General features: G+C 38.0%; 1 protein-coding gene across 8 annotated transcripts in view; it reads left to right on the top strand.

Moving 5' to 3' along the window:
* Positions 1-22026, top strand: part of LOC125231728 (potassium voltage-gated channel protein Shab) — a 133433-nt gene that overhangs the window by 43880 nt on the left and 67527 nt on the right. For all 8 annotated transcript variants that reach the window (XM_048137282.1, XM_048137285.1, XM_048137284.1 and 5 more), the window contains exon 2: positions 13538-13635. The gene's annotated coding sequence lies outside the window, so the exon portion shown is untranslated. The remainder of the gene's footprint in view (positions 1-13537; positions 13636-22026) is intronic.

Genomic DNA, 22026 nt, shown 5'->3' with positions numbered 1-22026 from the left:
ACGCTACTGACGGCGTGGCGGTACCGACCATGAATGCTATCCCTTTCGCTCTAGCCGCACGTAAGGTTGGTTCGAAGAGGATCGCACGCTATGTCTGTACCGCAGGCTACAATCGTTATGCTTCTGGTTATAGTGTGCGTCTGCACACAGGCGCACGCCAGGCGCCGCCGGCGTCGAAATGCGAGCAAGCAGATTTTTTGAAAGCGCTCTTAACACACGAGAAGTAAAATACATTTGCACCCGAGTGTAACACAAAACTTTTCCCCTCACTATAGCGAGGAAACTACAACGCAAAAAATGCGTTTATCACTGCTTCCAGTAGTTCCACAGGTGGTAAATCATCTTTATTACTAGATTAACCTACTTTTATCAATTTTAAAGTAGTTAATTTGACTTTATTCAAGGTCAAATTACTTTACCCACTAGTGGATAAAATGCGTTTTTACCCGCTGGTATTGAAGGGCAAATCACGTGTTTCCGAGCTAGTGAGGGGAAAATAAGTTTACTAGGTGTCAGTTATGTATTAACATTATTGCATTCGTTTATTGCTTATTTACTTTAATGCCATAAATATTCGTTTAGGAATTTACTTATATTATATGAGCAGTCTTATAAATAAAATAAATTACAAAGGAAAGGAAACCACCGTCATAGTCAATGAAAATATGTCAAACAAAAATACAGGGATCCATTTGTTTTTATTAGAGTCGTCATATCCATACATTTTATTATTTTACAGATGTTTGCTGCGAGATTTATCGTTCGAAAATATGAGTCATAGGAGATGAAAATTAATTTTAGATTTGAGATATGGAATATTGTTTATGTCTGAGAATATTGAATTCTGTCAGTATTTATTCAGGAATATCCTGCTGGAGCAGTACGTAAAGCCCGGAATACAAAGGAGCTATTTCTGAAGCTTTTAAGGGGCCGTACAGGCGTACATTTACGACAATGTGGTGTGTGGCTGCATTCTTTGTATTTTTATGGAGTTTAAGTTATATGTAATACAACCAGCCACAGCATCTGTCCAATAAGTAAGGACTAAGACACTCAGCTTATGTCAGGTCTTAAAGAAGTGACAAAAAATTAGATTAGTTATCCCTTGATTTTGATAATAAGCTATTTTACCTGTTTTGGTTTTCTGTTTAAAACCAAAACTGATATGTATATTACTATATTACATAAAAATGTAATAGAACAAAGAAAAATTACGAGTAACTGTCGGGTTCGAAGTCGCGATAAAGCGTTTTAGTGCGTAAACAATTCTGATTCTACCGGTCGTTATACCGTTCGTACAAAACACGGGGTAATTATGATGTGTTAATAATAAAAGATCTAACTTCAGGCAGTCATGCGGTCGGGGTGATAAATTCTCATTAATGATCCAATATCGTCGACGCTATTCATTGAGTGTACTGACCACATCGCCTCAGGCGACATTGTGTAAAGTGATCCCTGATTACGCTTGTTCCTTACTGATATTGAGATCAGTTTATTTGAGAGAAATCTCGATAGAAGCAAAAATGTTTAAGGAATTAGGGAGATGCTCGGAGAGTTCTGTAAAGTCGTAGCCACGAAACAGACGCGGCATTCTGTGTTGATAGTTACCTGGAAGCTGCAATAAAACGGTTTAATTATCTTGATGTAAGACTGTGCTGACAGATGATTCTTAGAGACGTACGCCACACACAAAAAATGGTAATTAATTTATGTTTAGATAGTTAGATACATTTACAGTAAGCAATTATAATAATATTACCTTTAATACTTTATAGGTCATAAATTTACAGTTTTGTGGTATCTTGGCAGCATGCATAGTGAAAATAAGGTTAGGTTAGTTTAGAACCTAAGTTTTCGTCCACCCTGTATCCGCACTTAGGCTATGTTTTTGATTTGAAATATGTTAGTCCTATTTATGTGGGTACTGTTAAGATACAGTTAGGTTGCCAAATTTTGATTTTTTAACTGAACTAAAATTAAACTAAACTAATATGCTTAGCTTGGAGCTGGGTCAATCTAATATTTCAAATTATTATATTTTTAACCGTCGCCTCATATCTCAAGAAGGACGGTTATCAAGTCGTCTGTATGTTTTTTATTTTTTTATTTTTTATGTTTGTTCCTCGATATCTCCGTCGTTACTGGACCGATTTTGAAAATTTTTTTTTTGATTGAATGTATATGCATACAGATTGGTCCCATTTTTCTCAGAACCCAGTTCTGATGATGGGATCCTGGAGAAATCGAGGGAACTCCTCAAATCTGAAAGGCATACATATGGTGAATTTTATGTTTTTAAAGGAACAGCATGCATTTAGGTACGGAACAGTGACATTTGGTGTAGTGGAACTCCTGATGATGGCCAGAACGGAACTGTTCAAATCTGAACGGCACGCTTATAGTGACTTTGGTATTTTTATACGAACAGCATGCACTTTCGTCCAGAACAGTGACATTTGGTGCAGTGGAATTTCTGATGATGGTCAGAACCGAACTCCTCAAATCTGAACGGCACCCTTATAGTGACTGGTATTTTTATAAGAACAGCATGCACTTTCGTCCAGAACAGTGACATTTGGTGCAATGGAACTGCTGATGATGGCCAGAACCAAACTCCTCAAATCTGAACGGCACGCTTATAGTGACTTTGCCATTTTTATAAGAACAGCATGCACTTACGTCTAGAACAGTGACATTTGGTACAGTGGAACTGCTGATGATAGTCAGAACCAAACTCCTCAAACCTGAACGGCACACTCATAGTGACTTTGGTATTTTTCTAAGAAAAGCATGCATTTAAGTTCAGAATAGTGACATTTATTTAGTTATGTTTGTTAAGCATATTGAGTTTTGAAGTCAAAGTTTGTCAAGCTTCGATTTTTTATAATATAATCGGATTCATGAGGAATTGAGGAAACTCCTCAAACCTTAACGTTATACGTATATTCATTTGTGTTGCCATCTAATAATTAAAGCATTAAAAGCAGTTTTAAAAAATACTTACACATTTCTACATAATCCAACATTCGCAAGTAGCTTTCACCAGAACCCGAAAGGCGACGGTTTTTTTTTCTTAAAAATTATTCATTCAAAACTCTTGTCTTTTGTGTTTGTAAATGTCAGTCATGTTTAAGAAGATCACCTAGTTATGACGATACGGAAACAACAGTCGCCGCATTCTATTTAAGTGACACGAGTCACACTTTCAGCAGATATTATTAGTAAGTTTAAACGGGTAGGTGTGACACATCCCTATGATATTTAGGAAGAGTAAAGTTACGGTGAAAGCGGACGACCGCGCCGCCGGCGCCGTGCAAAATACCATTTCCGTACAAACGTACCTACTGACTAGAAGTAAAACTACAATAAATAAGTGAAAATAGAGTGAGCGTCAGGACCCCTGGACCACTACAGATATTTGATGTTTAGTACATACTAAAATTTAGTACCTATTTGATACTATTTGGTACCTGAGTACATATATTTGGTACCTCCACTGATATCGAAAAATCGAGCGAATAAAGTGGCCAGACATTCTGACGTCAGGATGTCTGGACCATTTTTGGTTTACATAGTTCTAGACAACACTACTAATTGATATCTTAGTCAATATTTACTACCTATTTGGTACCTGTCAATATCTTTTTTTCAAATTTTTTTGGCGTACCAGAAAAAAGTTATGACGGAATTTAAAGTTGTGAGCCCGGCCGTGCCGTTGAAGTATGTAGCGCCTGTCAAAAGTATAGAGGCAAATCCGCCTGCCCTCCTGCGCGCGTCAACTTAAATAGGAATTTAGTTTTAGGCACTCGCACATCATCTCTACTACTGACTAGTGGCATTAACATAGTCGAAATATAAAAGTAATTAGTGTAATTACACTAGTTTTCCATTTTCCTCCTGAGAGACCTAAACACGTGGCAACAGTTGGGCAAATTCTAGGAGGGAAATAGCATAAACTGTTATAATTAACAGCGTCATTGGTAATATTGGTATATAGGATGTATTTTGATGATGTGGACCAGTCTATGGTCCACGAGCTCCGTTATAGGGGTTTATCATATAAATAAACCACTGCTTTCGGTAACATTTGTTTTTTGCATCGATTAGTGTCAATTATGAATTAAGAATAAATACAAACATCAAATCAATCATCTACTATCAGTACCTACAACCACAATGCCGCCAAGTCTGCCATACAGCTCTACAGCTGCTGAACAGTCGCAAAAATGACCGGCTGTCAGGGGTAAACTGATTTACAAATTTCTCCGCCAGGAGATGTCTCTCAGGGACATGACATGACATTACTTAAGTAGACGTTATCAGGGATGTAACGGATGTGGTTTTAACGGAACCGGAAGCGGAAGCGGAAGTTTTGAATTTAGTTTAACGGAAGCAGAAGCGGAACCGGAACCAGAAGCGGAAGTTATAGATGTTAAAAACGAAATGAAAAAATACCACATAGGTATAACATAAACCAAAACTACTTAAATTACCTAGAACTTTTAGGTGTTTACTGTTCAGCCTGTAATTAGCAGTTTGTAATCAGCCTTTAGGCCCACTTAGGTTTTAAAAACGAAAAGAAAAGGTACCTGATATTTTATCTTAAGTATATCATTCATTACAATCCAAAAATTTAAATCACCTTGAACTTTAAGATGTTTAGTTGTTTAGGTAATCACTAAAAATCACATAAGAATCCTTTTAAACCTTTATTATGCCGTAAAAGGTTTTAGAAACGAAAAGAAAACTTACTCGTAGGTGGTATAATACAATCCAAAACTAACCAGTAAAAATTATATGTGTAATTGTTAGCACACAATTAAATTTTTAAATTAAATGGAGTGATTATAAAAGAAGTAAACTGTATTTAATAAACAAAAGCTTAGCAGCTTTATCTCCCGGCAGTTTGCTTCTAAGGGGATCGTAGATAAGCCCTGCACCACTGAATAGTTGTTCACTCGCTACTAACTAGGTGGACAGGACAAATATTGGCGCGCAATGGAATGAAGCGATTGATGTTTAGTATCGCAGCACGTGGCAAGCGGAGAGATGAGCGAATGACAGGTATAGACCTGTTGGTCTTTGATGTACGCCGCTCATGTCCCACCGTCGCGCTAGGTTCCGACATCCGCTATAACTTCCGTTTGAAAAATAACAGAACCGGAACAGAAGCGGATGTGTAAAACAAAACGGAAGTTCCGCAGAAACGGAAGCAGAAGCAGAGCTCCGTTACATCCCTGGACGTTATTGAGACTGTAGGAGGTTCTCTCAGGAGGAAAATGGAAAACTAGTGTAATTACACTAATTACTTTTATATTTCGACTATATTAATGCCACTAGTCAGTAGAGATGATGTGCGAGTGCCTAAAAATACATTCCTATTTAAGTTGACCCGCAGGAGGGCAGGCGGATTTGCCTCTATTCTTTTGACAGGCGCTACATACTTCAACGCCACGGCTGGGCTCACAACTTTAAATTCCATCATAACTTTTTTCTGGTACGCCAAAAAATTTGAAAAAAATATATTGACAGGTACCAAATAGGTAGTAAATATTGACTAAGATATCAATTAGTAGTGTTGTCTAGAACTATGTAAACCAAAAATAGTCCAGACATCCTGACGTCAGAATGTCTGGCCACTTTATTCGCTCGATTTTTCGATATCAGTGGAGGTACCAAATATATGTACTCAGGTACCAAATAGTATCAAATAGGTACTAAATTTTAGTATGTACTAAACATCAAATATCTGTAGTGGTCCAGGGGTCCTGACGCTCACAAAATAGAAACATTTAATAAAATAAATAAACATTATACACCGTGTTTTTTTTTTGTTTTCCGTTAAATTCGATACGTTCACCGGTTCATTATCAGGAACCACCCTGTATATCACTTTTAGTTAAACTCACAAAAAAAATGTTTCATCGTTTTCATACATAATAAATGAATTAATCAGTGTGAGAGATCATTAAGGATAACATTCAAGTTAGTGTCAAGAGATTGACGGCACATGTCAAAACAAATAACATTAGGGAGTGGTAAAGGCTGTCACACACGTGTTCATTAATTATATATTTTTTTTTAATAACTCGGTAACCGTAAGAGTATAGACTCTTAGAAAAAATTGTTTTTGATCTAGAGAACCTTCTCTTAAAGTTAACGGAATTCAACAAAAACAGGATGTATGTATACTCGTATAGCAGACCAATAGTGAAATACTCCCCTCGGATCTTGAACGGTTACGTACTCATTAAGTGTATCCAGTGAATCCAAGTGTCAGTTGTTTAAATGAAACTGTTAACCGTGACAGTCTATTAAGGGCAAGTGGCGCGGTGGCGGGCGTTGAGGCTTGTGATTGGCTTCGTTTTGTTTTGACCAGGCCCCCGCTGCGCTGAAACACGTCTATTAATGCTGTCCGTACTACCAGAGTACAGAGTAGGGTTGCAAAAAAACGGTTTTTTTTCTGGCTTGAAAAAAAAAACCGTGAAAAAAAACAGTTTTTTTTCTGGAGTATGTTTTTTTTCTAAAGTATGAAATCTCAAAATTTGCAAAGTAGTTAATACTTTTATACGGTTTTTTAGACTTAATGTTAAGTATTAAACGAATTTAGTCAAATAACTTTAATTTCTGGTCTTATAAAAGTAACATTTGGGTGAATCAACTTTTCTTTGCCAGCAAAATTTCGCATACTTCGACTACATGTGTCTCTTCCACTGGGTCACATATTGTTTTAATTAAAAATGAATCGTTTTTAAATTTTTCCCTAATTGGTATACGTGAAATAAGGATCTTTATTCACGATGGTAAGGTTAAAAATCACAAAAGTAGACCTAATAATAAGTAAGGGTAATTCTTGCAAAAAGCAAGAAAAAGTTGATTCACCCATTTACGAAATCTGTAGCTGGTAGTTATCACTATTTACTGTTGGCAACACCACCGCCTCTCCACGCTACACGCAGCATCGGGGATTCCCCAATAAACGTTTGTATACTGAATGTTAATTGAATTAAAATGTACGTTATTGTTATCGAAACACGTTACAACTCACGAAAAACCGTTATTGTCGTATTATTTGTTCATCTGAAAAAAAAACCATATTTAGAAAAAAAAAACCACGGTGCTCGGTTTTTTTTCATGTTTTTTTTCATAATTCTGAAAAAAAAAACATTTGTTTTTTTTTTCTATTTACAACCCTAGTACAGAGTATTCTGTCCGTTACAGAGCTTTGACGATTGAATATTTTTGTCACCAAAGTAGCATTGGGAACAAAGTGTAAGTTATTTCAAAGTGAAACTGTTCACGGTGCGAGGTGACAGTAAAGTGCGAGTGGTGGTGCGGCGCAGCGCAGCGGGCAAGCATTGAGGCTCGTAATTGGTTTCGCACTAATTACAATCCTTAGGGCCAGTTGCATTATCAATGTCACACAGCAGAAGTCTATGGAAATGACCATACAAAAAAATTACGAACACAACAGACTGTTTGGTGCAACCGACCTTTATTGTCAAAAACATATTCACTAGGCAATAATTAAGGTTATTGAAGAGCTGTGTCGATTACTTGACACTACATAAAATAATAAGGCGCTACGACTTATAATCACAACGACGAAAAAACCTGCTACATGCTACGCGGCGTAGCGCTTGTCGTGGGACTTTAAAGAGGAAGTTAAAAGCAACCGTCCCATACAACCATTTCAGTCGCAAAATCTTCAAATCAGTAACTAACTGTCAAATGTGACATAACGCGTGGTAACGTCGTGCAAACAATGCGACCTTATTGATACAATAACAAAATGTAGTCGTCGTGTGCACTCGTTACGGTAACAAAATGTGTACGAATTTGTGGCTGTCAATGTCACTGTCAGAATGACTTTTAACGACACTTTATTAGTCGACGTTTGCACACATAACGGTAACAACATGTGGACGAATTTGTGGCTGTCATTGTCACTGTCAGAACGGTTTCTGACAGTGACATTGACAGAATTTGTACACACATGTGTAGGTCTGATTACCGAACTGCTCCTAAACCACTGTATCCGCAAATGACAATCTGAAATACGAAGGTTTCTCAAACTGTCTTGTGAAGTTGTGGACTGGTTGCTTTGAATCATTTAAATATGAGCGAATTAAATAATAATAAACGACGACGACCATTTAAGCACTCTTCGACATTTTATAGAAATGTGGGAAAGTTAAGAAAAGTGCAGAATGATAATACAAATAGATAAGCACTTTATAGTTACTTAATGTATTAAATATATAATTTTTAATTCTTATTGATAAAAATGAAGTGTAGTGTTGCTTTACACAATAAAAGTAGGAATCAAATGAAATAGAGTATTTACTGTGATATTAATAGAATTTCTGTTGCGCAATGATAGTTTTTTTCAGTACAGATGCTGCTTTTTTTAACGCAGTAGTGCGAGCAAATCAAGCAATGATTCATTTCTTGTCTGGTCGAAACTCTTAGCTTAGATTTAGGTACTGAAAATCGTCGTACGATACACGTGCGAAAAGGACATCCACAACTCGTGTCGATTTAAAACACTCCCTTCGTTCGTGTATTAATTTATCGCTACTCGTATCGATTTTCCTCTTTTCCGCACTCGTATCTACAAGTATTTTGTTTGGGTTACAAAAAAAACACATTATTTACTCTACTACGTTTTATTTATGTCTCTTTAACATTACAAATTTGTAGACACTTATCTATACAAAAATCTTGACAAAAGAAGTACAGATCGCTGAAATTAATGTTGATAGTAATATTAATGACGACTACTTCAACAAGTGTCAATTGTGAAATGCCGCAAAATACTAGTTGCTCTATAGAAGACCATAATAATATGATCCCCGATCCTTTACAACCCAGCAGCTCGGTACGCACGTTACAATTTTTTTTTAATCTTCTTTTGTGAGGGCAACTGAGTACGACGGCATATTTAATTGTTTATAAAGTTTGAGGATACCTGGAAAAAATTAATACAAGAAGCCATTTTGAAAATATAATAAATATTCACTGCTTTCGGTCACGCGTGTACGCTGCGACCATTTTGCGACCGTTTGTCGACCGTTTGGTGACCGTTTGGCGACTGTTTTATACATGGAATATTACCGTCTTAATCCATATTTTAACAACTTTATTGGTTTTCTAGGCATTATTTTTATTATTTCAGTGTAGTATATGCACCGGAGCAATAAAACTTCACCAATCAATATACATAACACGCAAACACCGAGTAGTCAATAATATTATTACTGGTTAAACTGAGGTAAATTGATGGCGCGTTGATAAATTTAGACTTATTTTATGAAATCATTCGAGCAATTTAATTGGCCATGGTAATTAGCCCACATTATATTACAAATGCAAACAATATTTTATCTTTAACAAATTCTTACGCCATTACATTTTAATGTCAAATGATTTTATTTCTTTTTTACTTTGACGTCTCTGACAGTCGCCATTTGAAAAGAATGAAATGAACGAATGATTTTGGGAAAGTAGTCGCCAAACGGTAACAATGTGTGCACGCGTAGTGCACACTTCTGTCACTTCTGTGACCATTTGTGCCTGTTACCAATCGTCCCCATTTGGGTCGCCGCGACTAAACGTCGACCGTACTGCGACTAAGCATTGAGACCCGAAGACCTGTGTGTACACAAAATAGGAGGATTTGCGTAGGAACGGCGACCGATTATGGTTATATGGGGTCAGTATTTACCATTAACTATTTACCTCATTCAGTGTTAAGCTACATTTCTGACTTGACTGTATCCGATTTATATCGTATCTAGAGCTAATATTAACGTTTCGAATTAGATCGTCAAAAATTTGTCACTTACTAGAAATTACGAGTAACTATCGAAAGTATATAACATCGAAAATCGAACATCCTGATGTTTAAAAACTCATATTGGGTAACGGGTAAGAAGGTCTCTTGACACCTTGTTATTTCAATACACTTTATTACCTAGAAGTGGTTCATGTTCATAACCTGAAAGATTTATAGGTTATAAAATGTAATACTGAAACAACATATTATCGGAATAGAAATATTATATTGTATTATCAATATCATAGACAAATGACACAGACATTTTACTATTTTAAGCGTAGCGAATGAATAGTTTTATTTGTTATCTAAGGTAAAATACCCCATAATGGACGGTGATGCCATTATGGACAAAAAAACACAAATCCTTAAAAATAAGTATTTAAAATAAGTTTCTAAAAACTGACGGCTATGTACCATAAACTAGAGTTGTAGAGCTGTTTAATTTTGAAGTTTCAATTAATTCGGTTATTTCTGAAGAATTTGGAGACAAGATAAAATTCACCAGTTTACTGAAAAAAATATCAAGACGAATTCTTAGTAATGTTGCTAAGAGAGATGAGTTCATGTATAAAATAATAAAAAAATAACGCACGGTGTAATCTTGAATGCGTCTTACTTACTGCATTAAGCATGAGATAAGGTATAAAACATACTAGTTTGTTGCTCCAAAGATATAAAGAAATGACGTTATTTTGCAAGTGTCCATTACTGGACCCGAAAAACTGCCTACCTCCTATGATGGACAAGGAACAATTTACAAAACCAAAATTTACTAGAAACAATCCTATGTTAAAATAACCCAAACTAATTGTATTTATGGTGTATAAGATTGACTCATTGCGTATCAGTTGGCTTTAAAAGTAAAATTTTAAACTTATTTCACTGTCCATAATGGGGGATCCATTACTGGAGAACTGCCGTCCATAATTGGAGAAAAAACACCTAGTTTTAATTTGTTAACTATGAAGAAACCAATAGGAGTATCTATTCTGCAATACGCTTGAAATGTAGAAGAAGGATAGGACATTCAAGATTTAACACGCTTGGCGGTAGAATTTTTACATTTATCAGTGAAATATCAAAAACAGGCGAATTTTTTTCTTAAACTGTCCATGATTGGGTTCGTCACCTTACTAGATTGTCAGACGCTAACGTTTAATGCCTATACTAGTACCTAAGCATCGAATAATGCACGGAACTAAAGTCAACATAGATATCTTAATACAAAGCATTTGTCTATGATTTTTGTTCGCCGATGGCACCGATCTCACTCTAATTGATTTATTACGGCATTCTTACTTCATTAAATTTTTCTTCTTGTAGGTACTACTACTAAACATTAAGAACATTCGCCTGTTTATTAGGCGGAATAGTTCAGATTTAGAAGACATTCACACTGACCGTCGTCGTAAAGATGTTATAAATATTTATGACTGCCAAGGTCAGCGCTATTAGTGTTGGAATTACCCTAGTAGTAGCGGATAAATTTGACGGAAACGCTTAAATTATTAAAGTAGCCGCCTCAGACGTCTGTCAGAGGAGGCGCAGGGAGCCGTGTTTACAAGGAGATTGTTATTGCTTATTACGCTACGGGTGGGAAGATTTCAGCTATTATTTAATACGTGTCAATCGGTATTCTTAGCGTAGATTGGCATTGTATCGCCGACCGGAACGATGTTATTAATATAAGGCTGCGTTCAGGGTTGCCGGATTAACTGTGATTCATATTCATTTTGAGAGGCTGGGTGTTTACGGAGCGGCTCGAGACTCGATCCGCGAGTGACCGCCTCGACAACCCGTCGAGAGCCCTCAATTCCTTTACCGCCGAGCTTAAACTGTTAGCTCCCCAAAGTTGTACGAAATCCCTCTTATTTTTAAGAAAGATGATTTTCTGAACATTATACAATAGAGTTTACTCGAATATGACAAATTCGGCGAACTGTTCTGTGATTCAGGTTTAATAAGTAAACTTTAAAAATTACGTTCAGTTTTTGAGAATACTTCAAAGTAAAATGGGTTATTAACTGCTAGGTCATAAACTTTTGGAAAAGCATTATTAGCTTAGTTTCTTTTAATATATTAGAAGATCTGCGAATTGGGATCCAAAACAAATATTATCTATTCGTATATTTATTTTAAGTTTTCCCGGAAGATCTGCAAGTCAATTCTGCAACCCAACGAGTATCCAAATATGTAATATAGAAAACTCATAAAGTAATTAATAATAGAGGAGGCTTACCACAATTATATTCCCTTTATTCATTTTACGTCTTAAGTTAGGTTTATAATCCATACTAATATTATAAATGGGAAAGTGTGTGTGTCTGTTTGTTTGTCCGTCTTTCACGGCAAAACGGAGCGACGAATTGACGTGATTTTTTAAGTCGAGCTACCTATTTAGTTGAAGGGATGGAGAGTGACATAGGCTACTTTTTGTCTCTTTCTAACGCAAGCGAAGCCGCGGGCAAAAGCTAGTATAATATAAAAGTAAAATACAAAAAATACATACAAAACAATATAAAAACATAAACACATTATAAAAAACCTAACCTAGGGTGAGAGAGAGGAACCGCCGGACTATCCGCGCTGTGTCCAAGATCACCGCCTTCTGCATCTGAGACTTGATCCAACCACCTAGCGAAAGTCTCTCAAGATGTTGGTCGAGACTCTTCGCTACGAGACCGTTCGCGGAAACAACTATCGGGACAATGATCGTTGAATCTCTCGCCATGCCGCCCTCAACGACATCCTCAGAAGGGCTCAGAAGCGTTTGGCGTCGAGACAACCGGACCGTGGGGTAAGGGAGCGCGTGGGCTTGTAAGGGATTTGGGGAAACGGTTAAGGGAGGCAACAGGTGACCCTCGCGCCGGCAGCTTTCTCGCGCAAAGAATTGCTATTGCAATACAGCGCGGGAATGCTGCTTGCGTGATGGGCACCCTGCCGAGGGGCCAGGGCCTGGAGGGTAGTTTTTAGGTTTATTTATTTTTTATATAAGTTATAGTTTAAGTTTTTTTTGTCCACTATCTGTACTAATGTATAATCATAATCATAAACAATTATTATTATTGTTTTACTCGAATAGGTATTTAGTTAATGTATGCAAAGGAACTAAGACTATAGCTTCGAAACAAAAACAAACGAAATACTTACGTACGTACTTTGACCTACTCATTTATTGTATGTGATTTTACTCGAAGTAATTTTACAGATGTACCTAGTGCGAAAAGGGTTTCCTTCGGAAACGTTCGTATTTGTCATGCTAGTTCAGTCAATGTCAGTATATCTTGTACTGACACTGACTGAAATAGCATGACACGTTCGTACGTTTCCGTAACAATTCGAAGGCAAATCTTTTCGCACTACATCTGTACCTACTCGTACCTACGTTACATTAACTTTACGCGTTATGACACGTATTAGCATTAAAATGACTTTGTATATGGAGATGCGGTCGGTTATGAACTGTAAATCATGGCAGTTTACACAAAGTTTACCCGGTGCATATATTGCATGAAATATCCTCTGCCACGCATGAACTTTATATTAATTCAATGACATAAATAAACCGAGCGAGGATATTACGAGAGTCTTACGTCACTATCAATCTAAATTTAGGGCTAGCCGCTAAATATATCCGCTCTTAGGTCGTCGGCGTATCGATTTGTTGTGTTGACATAGTTTTCTTCTTTACAGGCACCTGAGGAGCGTCAGACCTGGCCGCTGAGAGATCAGCGTCAGGGTAGAGATTATTACGCGCAGGCAAAGATACCCAGTCAAGATTCTACCGAAAGGTTAGTAAAATCCTGGTAAATAAAACCTATTTATGATTTGAACTCAAGTGTTCCCTGTCCGGTTACATTTCTGAGTGATTGATTCAGCGTTAACGGACATCGATTCTGTGTGCGTCATACGAATAATTTTTTCGTTTCGGTGTGTACGCCACACATATGCTCTTGTGGCACGGACGTGGACCGACTGGGACACCATGGATTATCTTGTCAAAAAAGTGCAGGCCGTTTTTCGAGACATGCGTCGCTTAATGACATTATCCGTCGGTCCCTTGCAACCATCAATGTGCCTGCTCTCCTTGAGCCGACTGGCATAATCAGAGATGATGGCAAGAGGCCTGATGGAGTGTCCTTGGTCCCTTGGAGTATGGGACGAATGTTAGTGTGGGATGCTACCTGCGTAGACACATTGGCACCGTCTCACCTCCAACGGACCAAGATAAAAGCGGGCGCAGCGGCAGAAAGTGCCGAAATTTTGAAACGTAATAAATACAAAAGTCTTGGCAAAGAATACCTTTTTGTACCCTTTGGTGTAGAAACTCTAGGTCCATGGGGCCCCAGCGCGAACAAGTTGTTCACAGAAATCGCGAAGCGTCTGGTTGAGGTAACTGGTGACCGAAGAGCTGGCGACTTCCTCGCACAACGTATCAGCATTGCGATACAGCGAGGAAATGTCGCCAGTATCCTTGGTACAATGCCTCAAGGGCCTATTTTAGACATTAGCTAGCTTTTAAGTTTAGTCTTAGTTTCTTATATAATTATGTAAATATGTTCATGTAAATAAAGTGATTTTACCATAAAATTTAACTTCTTACAGTTGTACCTACAAAAATATGAGTTTCATATCACTAAAATAAAAATGCATAACGCTAATAAATTAAAACACCCACACCATCTAATTGGGTGCAGTATATGTATGTGGCTAACTAAATATAAACATAATTATCTGTTTAAACAAATGACATATTAATTATACAAAGGACCTCCAATTAATAAAGATAGACTCTGGAACTGTTTAGAACAATACTTGCACACTGTGATATCTAAAACGGTGCAGAGTTAGCTTAGCCAGACTCTGTCTTACGTGGTTTTACGTTTACTATGCTTGTTTATAGGTCTTGTGAATTTCCCCAACTTAATTCATATATGTATTCCGAGAAATGGGAAAGTATTTGTCTGGTATTGGGTGGCTGCTGGCTGAACTTTTAGCCATTTGGCACAGAGCGAACATATTCGATTGTTTTTTCTTACCGGTGTCGGGTTTATCAGGGAAACAGGAATCAACTGCCAACTACAACTTTCGCAAGATATTATAATATAACTTAACGAGATAATTTCCAAATTTAAACTTAATGTCAGACATTTTTTTAAGTAGGTACATTTAAATGATTATTATCATTCGGGCGGTTAATACACGCACACGCACCGTACTTTATTTTAATCGCATTTGTTGTCAAAATGTCGCAAAAAAACATAGAAAATGCATTACGTGATCTCCAAAAGACAGTGGCCAAACTTGTGGAAAAAGTCAGTGCATTGGAAGTTAAAATAACTGAGCAAAATAGCGTAATTAAAGTGCAATCTAAAGTTATTAACCTACCAAATTCAGAAGTGTTAAACAAATCGTCGAAAACTACCTGCGAACCAGCGATGACAACATCCAAGCCAACGGCCGCGCCAGCGCTGCAGCGCCCGGTCCGTAAAGCGCGTCTAAATGCGGCGGCGGCGATACAAAATGGATCCAGCGCTGCACGAAAGCGGCACAAGGATGATGTGCGTGAGCCGGTCAGTGCGGAACGGTGCACAACTCCCGAGTCTACCCATTCTGGGACGAGTACACCCGCCAGTATGACTACTAAGCATGCGAGTAAAGGCCTAGAAGTTATGAATACACCAACTCAGGACGATTTTTATGACGCGGGTCCATTAATAGATGACGACCTTAACACACATCAAACCGAGGAACCTTGGAGGAAACCAACCGGTAGGCAGAACAGACGTCGCCAAAAACGACAGGTAATCGTCGGAGCTGGGCAGGAGGATGAGGAGATAAAGACTGTTGAACGAATCAAATACATACAGGCATGGTCGTTCCAGCCAGATACAACTGAAGAAAATGTAAAAAAGTTCTTAAATAAAATTAAGAATTGTGCTGAATATTATGTTGAAAAACGTAAGATCAACTCCACTAGACATGCGTCATTCATTATAGGCATCCCGGAAAACTTGTTTGAGTGTTTTAAATCGCCAGATGTGTGGCCTCCGCGCGTTCGCGTCGCAGAGTGGTTTCTTGTGCGGCCCCGCAGGGAGCGGGGACACCCGAACGTCGACGGCAGGACGGCGTAGTCCCGTCCTGCACACTCCTCCGCTGCTACCACATATGCGAACAGAGTGCGCGAATGCGATAAGGAGCGGGGACGAGATACTGTCTACTGAGTCGGTAGCAATAACAACCGGTTCACCTGAACGTCATACACAAACTCATAACGCTGATCGTGCAGTTAACGTGCAGGTGCCGATAACTGTATCTATTCGACGCCGGCGGGACGTATGTAAACAACTTCGCATTATTCAGCAAAATGTGCAATGCCTACGTAATAAAACTTATAGCATCGAATGTTTACTTCAATCGGATTTTAAGTGCGATTTATTCCTTATGACTGAGCATTGGCTGGAGCCGAATGAAATCGAAGTACTTAACATTGACAATTATAGTCTTATGTCTCATTTTTGTCGCCAGACACGTAAACATGGTGGTGTATGTATCTACGCCCATAACACTTTATCAATACTAAATAGGGACGACTTATGTAAGTTTTCGGTAGAAATGCATGTAGAAATAGCAGCCGTTCAGGTTGTTGAAGTAAATCTTATCGTCTTATGTGTCTATCGCTCGAACACTGAAGGTGACTTTACTGTATTTCTTAGGCAATTAGAGCTACTTCTTAGCGTAACAATTAATGAAGATTCCCACATTTTAATAATGGGCGATGTGAACATTGACCTATTACAAAGGTCAAAACAGAAACGTGAATTGTTAGGCCTACTGGAATTGTTTAATCTTAAATCTTTCGTTAATTTTCCAACCAGGGTTCAAGGGTCATCCAGGTCGTGTTTAGACCACGGTTACACTGACTTACCGACTGGTCAGTTCGAAGCTCATCCCATGGTACAAGCAATAAGTGATCACTTTGCGGTTTGTGCTGATATAAAGGTATATGACCCCAATAAAAACGACACTACAGGTCATTGTGTGAAACGACCTATATCCCAATCTAAGCTGACTAATTTTGTACACTATATCTATCACATTGACTGGATATCGCTCTTAAATAATAATAACACAAGCTTCGACAGCCTACTTAATATCTTTATAAACAGATTCCATAATTTTTTCCCACTGAGAAAAATACCAATATTGTGTAAAGACAAATCTTGGTGCAACACTGAAACAAGTAAAAGCAAAGATTTCCTACAACTCCTAGCAATGTTATTAAACTTTTACCCTGAAAATAGCGGTTTACGAGATCTATATTTGTCTTACAGGTGTAAACATGATGGCCTTCTTAAAAGGGTAAAAAAAGCATACCTCAACCAGACTATAAGCGAAGCACCTAACACCTCTAAGTCACTATGGCGAATGATAAAGACCCAAACCAACAAAGGGTCGCGGGGCGGGGACGCGCTTGCCGCGCTGCGGCACACGGCGTGCGGCCCGGCCGGCTCGGACGACCAGCTGGCCGACTTGCTTAACACTTACTATATTTCTATCGTGCGCGACACCCCGCAAAAGCCTAATATAGCAATGGCTATGCTAAATCTGCGGCGAAATGCTCCACATGTTACAAAAACAATGTTTTTCGCACCGTTTACTGTTTCCGAACTGCTTACAATTATTAAAAGAATTAAACCTAAAGGTACGCGGGATATATATGAGCTACCTACATATGTTTTGCGCCAGCTTCCTTACAACTTTCTGCATGCGTTGTGCCATCAGTTTAACAAATCTGCGTGTAAAGGCCAATACCCTATTTCTCTCAAGACAATAAAGGTAACGCCGGTATACAAGGGAAAAGGTTCTAAAAAAGAACAAAAATCATACAGGCCTATATCCATTGTCCCGGCTATATCAAAAATGTTTGAGATGGGGCTATGTGACCGACTGATCAGATTCCTAACCATCAACGGTGCGCTCTGTAAGCAGCAGCACGCTTACCAAGCAGGTAAGTCCACGACCGGTGCTGCTCGCCTTATGAAGCGAACCGTGTTCGAGCACCTCGAAGGTGGGAAACACGTAGCTGCTGTGTTCTTCGATTTGTCACGTGCATTCGATTTGGTCGACCATGGCCTCATAGCAAACAAACTTGAACATTACGGCGTACGTGGGATAGTACTTAAGTTGCTCAATTCCTTCTTGTGTGACAGGCAGCAGTCGACGGACGTGAATAACAAGAAGTCGACTCTCGTCCCCATAGGTGACAGGTCTGTACCGCAAGGGTCAAATATTGGAAATAATATCTTTCTAATCCTGATGAATGATTTGCCATTTCTCTCGCCTATAGTAGACTTCGTGATGTATGCGGATGATATCTGTGCAATCATAAATGCTGATAGCAGAGACCAACTGCTGATCAACGTGCGCAATATTATTTGTAGCCTCTCGGAATGGTTCACATTTAATGGAATGGTCCTGAATCTAGAAAAAACGAGCCTAGTGGAGTTTAATTTAAGGCAAAGTTACAAACCTGCTGACACCGATTCAGTGCTTGTGGGGAATATTACAATCCCCATTGTAGAGCATGCCCAATTTTTAGGTTTCACTTTTGATTGTAGTCTAAAGTGGCAACTTCATATTGATAGGATATGTAAAAAACTCAATTCTGCCTATTATATAATTTCTAGACTAATGCCCATACTGTCAAAGGAAAATCTATTAATTGCTTATAATGCGTATTGTTATTCCGTATTAACATATGGCGTGGATCTATGGGGGTTGGCGGCTGACAGAGACCGTCCATTTATCATACAAAAAAAAATAATTCGAAAAATGGCACGTGTCGCTCCAGAGACACCAGCTCAGCAACTATTCATAGATCTAAAAATATTAACACTACCATCTATTTTCATTTTAGAGGTTGCTAAGTACGTTCGGCAGAATCTTGAGTCCTTTACACGGAAAAAATGGAAAAGTGATCGATATCATGAGAGCAGACAACACGACCTGGACGTGCCAAGCTGTCGTCTAGCGAAAACTGCAAATAGTTTGCATGTACTAGGTCCCAAGCTATATAACAAAATTCCTGTCAACATCAAAAATACGAACACATATTTAGGCTTCACTCTAAAACTAAAATCATTTTTGTTGCAGAAGGCCTACTATTCCGTTTCTGAATATATGACCGAATGAAATAAAATTATATACCTACTATGCAATTAATATCATAAATTATCATAATATAATACGAATAAAATAGAATTATATGTCACTTTTTGTAAATAATAATTATAATATTTAATTCCAATGAGAAAATGTACAATAAATTAAATTATACTTAAACTAGATAAATATTTTTGTAAATTGTATATAAATATGTGAATGTAAAACCTGACAATGTATAATCAATACTGAATAAAGAATATGAATATGAATATGAATATGAATATCGTTTCATAATTCTGTTCTGTACCTACACTATACGTAACCTTAAATGAGCTGTGTACCTTACTACCTACTTATTTATTGTTACGATATTCGAATTGCAAGAGAAGCTGTTAAGTAACATTAGAACACCTTAAAAATGTCCAAATACACGTTGTTCGTAATGCGAACACGGTAACCGGTCGGCTGGTTGCCAATGCCTCGTAAATGGGTGGTAGGTATCGTAAAGTCGTAAACTCGATCATTATTGATAGCCATTAAATTGGGCACTTTATGGACCGCGTGACGACGCCCCTGCCGCACTGAAGCGACGTCGTCTGAAGTTATTATCCTTTTAAAGAATATTTTGAAAATTTTATGCTTTTTACCTTGTTTTTTGGCAAGTACAAGGAAACATTAAGATTGTACTTCGGTTAATACTCACTTGTATAAATATATCGATTTGTCTTAGAACAGCACGGGAAGCATGGTCGCGCGATAAACGATAAAATAGCAGGCCGTCCCTATCGCACTATTTGTAAGTACGATAGGGACGGCCTGCTATTTTATCGTCTATCGCGCGACCATGCTTCCCGTGCAGGTTAAATACAATGTTATAGTTCGTTGATGTGAAATATATAGTGGCTGAAAGAAATACTGGTAATTATTATTCCTTTAATAGTTGATGACTAGATGCACCTTTACTGCTAACAATGCGCATAAGAAACGTCTCAATTAGATGGGAATAGTAAACAGACAACGGATTTACTACAATGGTTTTAAATACCGCGACGTCATGTAAACACCCAAAATGACCGGAAGCTGTTAAATTAATGCTGTTTTATGACGTGTTGCAGACATCATTTATGTATTTATTTGTACTAGTGAGTAGGTATAGTGGGAAATGGGCGTATTCCACTCGTAACGTGTCATACGCAAATATTTCGAAGGCTTAAATTGGATCTTAGCGGTTGAATTATGGCTTGTAAAACCAGCAAACCCACCCAAGGTACTAGTATAATTTTACAAATCAATTTGTTAGAAAATTAAATAACGCTAAGTGTGAAAAAACGTTGCGAACCTTTGTGGTCAATATTTTCTCGCCTTTTAGTGTCGTTTGCAATAAATAAATACCTCTTAAATAAATAAATAAATATTGGGGGGCACCTTACACATATCGACCTAGCCCCAAACTAAGCAAAGCTTGTGCTATGGGTGCTAGGCGACGATATACTTACTTATATAGATAAATACATACTTATATACATAGAAAACATCCATGACTTAGGAACAAATATCTGTGTTCATCACACAAATAAATGCCCTTACCGGGATTCGAACCCGGGACCGCGGCAGGCAGGGTCACTACCGACTGAGCCAGACCGGTCGTCAAATATGTAAATTGTGAGGTAATTTGCCTAAGACCGCGTTATTGGCCATATACGTGTTTAATTACTAACATAAACTGTAAAAGCACGTGTTCCTCAATCGTTCGAATGTCACAGTCTGCATTAAATAGAACGTTAAAGCTTTTGGCACCTGCTTTGATTGCGCAACTTGGAAATCCGACGGCGATGTCATGTAATAAACAACATCTCATCGTAAAAGATTATCCTTAATTATTTTTAGGAAAATCTTTTAGAACGTCTCATTTATAACCAAGTAAGATAAATAAATGTACATACAGTACTCGACACGCTAATGAGCAATAGATGATCGATTATCCTTCTGTCACCTTTATTGACAATTACATATACGATTGAGGGCCGGTTGCACCAAGCCGTCTGGCACCGTTAAAACGTTCGTTAAATTTTATTATATGATGGGAAGTTCCATAGACGTCTGCTGCGTGACGATGATGTGTCTCTCAAAGATGGTTGGTGCAACTGGCCCTGAAAGAGGCATACTTATAGTGGGACACTCCCGGAAAATGAGTAAATATAATGAAAAAAGGTCGATATGGAAAGTTACTCGTGATCGGGAGTGGTTGCCGTTGTTGGTGAGCGCAGATCCTCGTGCCAAATGAGTCGCGGTCGCATCTGACAGCTGCGCTGGCAAAAATATCTCGTACTCGGCATATATTCGTAATAGAACTCCGTGGCGTCGCCAGATATGCTATTCCGATACTACATATTGCGAATAGTTGGGTCAATGTCTTGAGGGCGAATAGACTCTTTCCTATTTGTTTCCACGTAATCTTTGTACAAAACTCTGTGTTCGATACTTCACGCAGAACTCACAACAGTTGAGGATTTGAAACTTAGATAGATACTTAAATTAATATTAATAGCTTGCAACGAACTCAATGTACCTCCGATGTCCGAGATATTAGATTTGAAAACCCTTTTATAAACCGTGTCTTTAGCGAAAACTTTGGCGTTTCATACAAATTGGCCCGTTTTTCACTTTTTGCACCTAACACTTTTTCTACGTGTGCAATATGAGTGATGATTTATGTATTTGACTTGGCACACACAGAGATAGTAAATAGGTAATACGAGTCGATACGAAAACCAACCTCTGTAATGTAGATTATAACGAGGGCTTTAATATCTATTTGATGACTACTGAATGCGTTGGACAGCCTAGTTTCATTTATTTTATGATTATGTAAACTTACTTTTACATGTTTATTGTTCAATGTTTATTTTCAGTTATGAGGTGCGCAGTCAGATATACATACATACCTACATGTGCTCTTGAGAAGTGAGGTACGTAGTTGTTAATGTTAGATATCAGGGAGTATACGACTAAGT

Source organism: Leguminivora glycinivorella, chromosome 12 (genome assembly GCF_023078275.1).
Source record: "Leguminivora glycinivorella isolate SPB_JAAS2020 chromosome 12, LegGlyc_1.1, whole genome shotgun sequence".
Lineage (NCBI taxonomy): Eukaryota > Metazoa > Arthropoda > Insecta > Lepidoptera > Tortricidae > Leguminivora > Leguminivora glycinivorella.
The sequence above is the reverse complement of the archived record's forward strand: the minus strand, read 5'-3'. Positions and strand labels throughout refer to the sequence as shown.